We start from the raw sequence: 6,383 nt of genomic DNA, 5'->3' as shown, positions 1-6,383 counted from the left end.
GCCTAGGTCCTATTACTGCAACATTCAAATGTACAAAAATGGATCTGCCATGTAGCCATACACGTCAACAACCATCATTTTATATAGCTTATTATAAACTGGGTGGTTTGAGACCTGAATGTTGATTGGCTGACAGCTGTGGTATATCAGACCATATTCCACAGATATGACAAAACATTTTTTTACTGCTCTAATTATGTTGGTAAACTGTTTCTAATAGCAATAAGGCACCTCTGGGGTTTGCGATATATTATCCCAATATACCATGGCTAATGGCTGTGTCCAGGCACTCCGCATTGCGTCGTGCTAAGAACAGCCCTTAGCCGTGGTATATTGGCCATATACCACACCCCCTCGGGCCTTATTGCTTAAATAACACAAGATAGATATTGTACTCTACTAGGCTACGACATACAAGCACGGAGTGTGTCCTAAGGTTTTGAATGGACTGTCAAAATTGAATTCAATCGTGAGGTGGTCTAGCAGTTACGGCTGCATCCTTCAGCGTGCCCATATAGACCTACTGTGTCAGCGTGGGTTTGATTCCCACTAATGATGTATATAAGCCCTGGATTGCTGATGCTACAGTGCCGTCAGAAAGTATTCACACCCAGTGATTTATTCCACATTCTGTTGTGTTACAAAAAAAGTGGGATTAAAATTCATTTAATTGTCTTTTTTTGTCAATGATCTACACAAAATACTAGAAGTGTAAGAACAATTCTAACATTTGTAAAAAAAAAAAAATACATATGAAAAATTCAACTAATATATCTTGATAAGATACATTTTAAACCCCCTGAGTCAATACATGTTACCTTTGGCAGTGATTACAGCTGAGTCTTTCTGGGTAAGTCTAAGAGCTTTGCACACCTGGATTGTACAATATTTGCACATTATTATTTAAAACATTCTTCAAGCTCTGTCAAGTTGGTTGTTGATCATTCCTAGACAGACATTTTCATGTCTTGCCATAGAGTTTCAAGACGATTTAAGTCAAAACTGTAACCAAGCCACTCAGGAACATTCCATTTTGTCTTCGTAAGCAACTCCAGTGTATATTTGGCCTGCGTTTTAGGTTATTGTCCTGCTGAAAGGTGAATTCATCTTTCAGCAGGACAATAGAGAGCAGACTGAACCAGGTTTTCCTCTAGGATTAGCTCCATTCCGTTGCTTAGCTCAATTCCGTTTTTTTTTTTAATAATCCTGAAAAAAATTCAGTCTTTAACAATTACAAGCATTAATTTGGCCCAAACATTACAATTTGTATTCAGGACAAAAATTGAATTGCTTTGCCACATTTCTCTTGGCATTATTACTTCAGTGCCTTGTTGCAAACACGATGCATGTTTTGGAATATTTCTATTCTGTACAGGTTTCCTTCTTTTTACTCTGTCAATTAGGTTAGTATTGTGGAGTAACTACAATGCTGTTCAGCCATCCTCAGTTTTCTTCTATCACAGCCATTAAACTTTGTAACTGTTTTAAAAAGTCACCATTGGCCTTATGGTAAAATCCCTGAGCAGTTTCCCTCCTCTCCGGCAATTGAGTTAGGGAGGACGCCTGTATCATTGTAGTGACTGGGTGTATTGATACACCATCCAAATTGTAATTATTAACTCCAACATGCTCAAATGGATATTCAATGTCTGCTTTTTGTATTCTACCAATAGGTGCCCTTATCTGCGAGGCATTAGAAAACCTCCTTGGTCTTTGTGGTTGAATCTGTGCTTGAAATTCACTGCTCGATTGAGGGACCTTAAAGATAATTGTATGTGTGGGGTACAGAGATGGGGTAGTCATTTAAAAATCATGGTAAACACTATAATTTCAGACAGAGTGAGTCCATGCCACTTATTGTGACTTGTTAAGCAAATGTTAATTTTTTAGTAATTTGTAACCATGTCTAAAAAACAGTGTTGTGTTCGAGACCACATAAACAAGAACGATTCAAGACCAAGACCGGAGCGAATCGAGTCCGAGTCAAGACCAAGAGCAGAGGGGTGGCGAGACCGAGTCAAGACCGAAACCAGGACAGGGACGCGAGATCCGAGACAAGACCAGAAAAATGTGAATCCAATTCAAGACCATTACTCTAATTTTGTCAAATCGTCACCATAATAAGAGTTGAAAATGTCCAGTACTTCTGTGTTCATATTTCAGAACAACATGTGGATTCTTTAGACAGTCAGATTGGTGGGAAAAAAAATGCATGCTGAGGGAAAATGGAGCCCCTGGACATTTTTACTAACCCAAACACAGTGGGGAACAATGAGGGCCTTCTACGCTTTCAGAGAAAGGCTAAGGATTTATAACATAATAAAAATTATAATAATTATAATATTGTTTTCAATTATGTTCTGTTTTAATCTCTTCAGTTTTTGATAGAAAGGGAAAAGGTTAACGCTGAAGAGAAAAAAATATCCAATCAGGATTTTTCTTTGGTGGTCTCTGGGGATATGAATCTAGCTATCTAATTTCAGCCATTGGCTAGGCCATTAGAAGCTTTATAGAAGGCAGCTGCCGTTCAACTGTATTAGGGGAACATTTTGGAGAGACAGTGGAATCAAGCAATCACATTGACTTGTAATGTCAACAGGTCTCCCCTTTACTAATAGTAAGCGCGCAACGCCAACAATTTCCCTCAATCTTCCCTACCAGCGAGTCAAGGAAATTTCGACAAAGTTTGAGGACATTTTCAAATGAAAGTAATGTTACGAGTAAAGTAGGAATCACAGGTTTCAATAGACAATAAGATATTAATGTTTCAAGAAAGGAGTGTATATATATTTGGCCTTGGAGAAGCGCTTTTATGTGCTGACTGAATGGAAGCTGATAATGAGTTTTTTTACTCCGCTGGTCTCGGGAAGAAATTGAGTCCTCACTGTCCGAGACCAAGTCAAGACCAAGTAAAAATGTATCCGACACCAAGACAAGAACGAGAAACTCAATATGTGGTCTCGAGAGAGGACTCGAGTACTACAACACTTACTGCCAAAAACATAATTACACTTTGACATGATGGGATATTGTGTGTAGATCAGTGATACAACATCTCAAAGTATTTGAAATACAGGCTGTAACACAACAAAATGTGGAAAAAGTTAAGGGGTGTGAATACTTTCTGAAGGCACTGCACCTGAGGAACGCTCAACTCCGTTCTCTTATATCATGGCGGGTTGAGTATTGGTAACTGGGGAGAAAATGGCGACTGTCCTTGAATCTGAAAGTGCGGCAAGTGAAGTGTGTGACAATGAATGGACAATTTGAGAAATTAAAGAATGGAACAAAACGAGCAAAAGTTATAGTAGAAGACCGGTTCAATAATGCATTTCTTATTGGCCTGTGTTTTTTTGGACAAGGAGATTCATTTGGGAAATCCATTTGTAATATCGAGGACTGTGAAGAAGCAGTGGGAAAGGTGGATTCAATCAAGGTGGCTAGAAGCGGCCTTGTTACGGTTAATTGTGTCGATGAAGAACAGACGAAGTGTGCACTGGATCTGGCTAAATTGTCCATGTCAGAAGTAACATGTATTGATCTTCCGAGCAGGGTGCATGCCAAAGGAGTCATAGCTGGAGTCTCGTGGTACATATAATGAACAAAAATATAAAATGCAACATGCAAAATGTCCAGAAACAAATAACTTTCTTCTGAAACTCGTCAGTCTATTCTTGTTCTGAAATATTAAGGCTGTTCCATGAGAGAAATTGCCAAGAAACTGAAGGTCTTCGCTGACCTTCTAGGCAGGGCAAAAGAACACAGACTCTGGACACAGGAATTCTGCCTAGAAGCTCAGCATCGCGGAGTGGCCTCTTCACTGTTGACGTTGAGACTGGTGAAGGTATCTTTAATGAAGCTGCCAGTTGAAGACTTGTGACGCGTCTGTTTCTCAAACTAGACACTCTAATGTACTTGTCCTCCTGCTCAGTTGTGCACCAGGGCCTCCCACTCCTCTTTCTATTCTGGTTAGAGGCAGTTTGCGCTGTTCTGTGAAGGGAGTAGTACACAGCGTTGTTCGAGATCTTCAGTTTCTTGGCAATTTCTCGCATGGAATAGCCTTCATTTCTCAGAACAAGAATAGACTGACGAGTTACAATAGAAAGTTATTTGTTTCTGGACATTTTGAGCCTGTAATCGAACCCACAAATGCTGATGCTCCAGATACTCAAGTAATCTAAAGGTGGCCAGTTTTATTGCTTCTTTAATCACGACAACAGTTTTCAGCTGTGCTAACATAATTGCAAAAGGGTTTTCTAATGATCAATTAGCCTTTTAAAATGATAAACTTGGATTAGCTAATACAACGTGCCATTGGAACACAGGAGTGATGGTTGCTGATAATGGGCCTCTGTACACCTATGTAGATATTGGATAAAAAAAAATTTTTTTTTTAAATCAGCCATTTCCAGCTACAATAGTCATTTACAACATTAAATGTCTACACTGTATTTCTGATCAATTTGATGTTATTTTAATGGACAAAAAAATGATTTTCTTTCAAAAACAAGGACATTTCTAAGTGACCCCAAACTTTTGAACGGTAGTGTATGTTATTGAAATTATTGTACAACTTAAATTGGTCTGTTGTGCTGGGAAACTGGTTTAATACACAGTGCTGGTGACGCCTTACGCCATCCATTCCATACACTTTATATTAATTAGGTGTTGGCTTATAGAGAACATTAAAAAAGTGTGCCAATGTAAGTGGGGTAGGAGTACTCAGTAGGGTCTGTAGAATATAAATATAATTTTATTTCATGGGGGAGTGTTGCTGGCCTTTTACCCCACCTATTCCATTGGCCTCAATGCACATCACTGAATATTACATATTGGCTTATAGACAGGGTTGGGGAGTAACTGATTAGTAACTGTCCCGTGTGGCTCAGTTGGTAGAGCATGGTGTTTGCAACACCAGGGTTGTGGGTTTGATTCCCACGGGGGACCACTACGGAAAAAAATGTATGAAATGTATGTATTCACTACTGTAAGTCGCTCTGGATAAGAGCGTCTGCTAAATGACTAAAATGTAATGTAAATGTAACTGATTAAGTCAGTTACATGTAATCTGATTACCCAAAAAAAATCTGTTATGTTACCAGCTAAAAATATTGTAATCAGATTACATATACTTTGGAAAAATTTGATTATTACTTCTTGGATTACTTTTAAAATTCAGAAAGGATGTTTGTGGGTGAAAAAAAAAATACATTATGACACTATTCTGTTTTTCTCTATGACATTCAATTCAGCATTGAAAAAAGGCGCAAGTTTAAGTTCCACCTGAGGGAGTCTGACCACAAGCCAGAGACCACTATGAATACACCAAATGTGTTTGATGGATCCTGTTTGTCTTATTCTAAAGCCTATTAAGGGGAAAGTAATCAAAAAGTAACTGAAAGTACAGGTATATATAACTTTTGGATTACATTTAGAAAAGAGCCTACCCAACCCTGCTTATAGAGAAATAAATAATTATTTGTGCTGATGTAGAAGTGGGGTTGGGAGTACTCAGCAGGGTCTGTTTGTCATTTCATTGGGAACTGTGCTCTACAAACCCAGCAGCACTGCAATGCATTGATTAAACTGTATTTGAAACAAATACTTTTTGGGCTGTAGATAAAAGTAGAGTACCTGTGTCATGAAATGTGGGTCTCAAATTAATGAAAATGAAGAACAGTGGTGAGCAAAATACTCAATTGTGATACTTGAGTAAAAGCAAATGCTATACAACAAATTCCATATATTAAGCACACCAGATGGCATGGTTTATTTAAATAAAAAAAAAATAAATAAAAAAAAATATATATATATATTATATATATATATATATATATATACAGTCAGGGGCACATTCCAATACTCAGACATGATTTACAAGCGCAGTATTTGTGTAAAATTGAGTCCACCAGATCAGAGGCAGTAGCAATGATAACGCATTATATTGATAGGTGATTTGGACCATAGTGCTGTCCTGCCTGAGCATTTGAAAGGTAATAAGTACTTTTGGGTGTCAGGAAAAATGTATGTTACTAAAAAGTACACATTTTCTTTAGGAATGTCGTGGAGTAAAAGCAAAAGTTGTCAAACAAATAGTAAATGACTGATATCCCCAAAAAACAACTTAATTAAGTAGTAGTTCAAAGTATTTTTACTTAGTTGCTTTACACCACTGCTGACGACACACGAACACACACAAGCGTGTGTGTATTACTGTGAGGTAGTAACAGCTGAGCATTTTAATTGAAGTAGTGAACAGGATAAAGAATTGCCATTTGAATTAAAAGGAAATAGAATTTCATTGAATTTCAATTTTTAAATTATATGAAATGCAAATGCCTAGTCTATTATATAAAAAAATACATGTTGTGCATAAAACAAAC

The sequence above is a fragment of the Salmo trutta genome, chromosome 34 (assembly GCF_901001165.1).
Source record: "Salmo trutta chromosome 34, fSalTru1.1, whole genome shotgun sequence".
NCBI lineage: Eukaryota > Metazoa > Chordata > Actinopteri > Salmoniformes > Salmonidae > Salmo > Salmo trutta.
Note: the sequence above shows the minus strand (reverse complement) of the source record.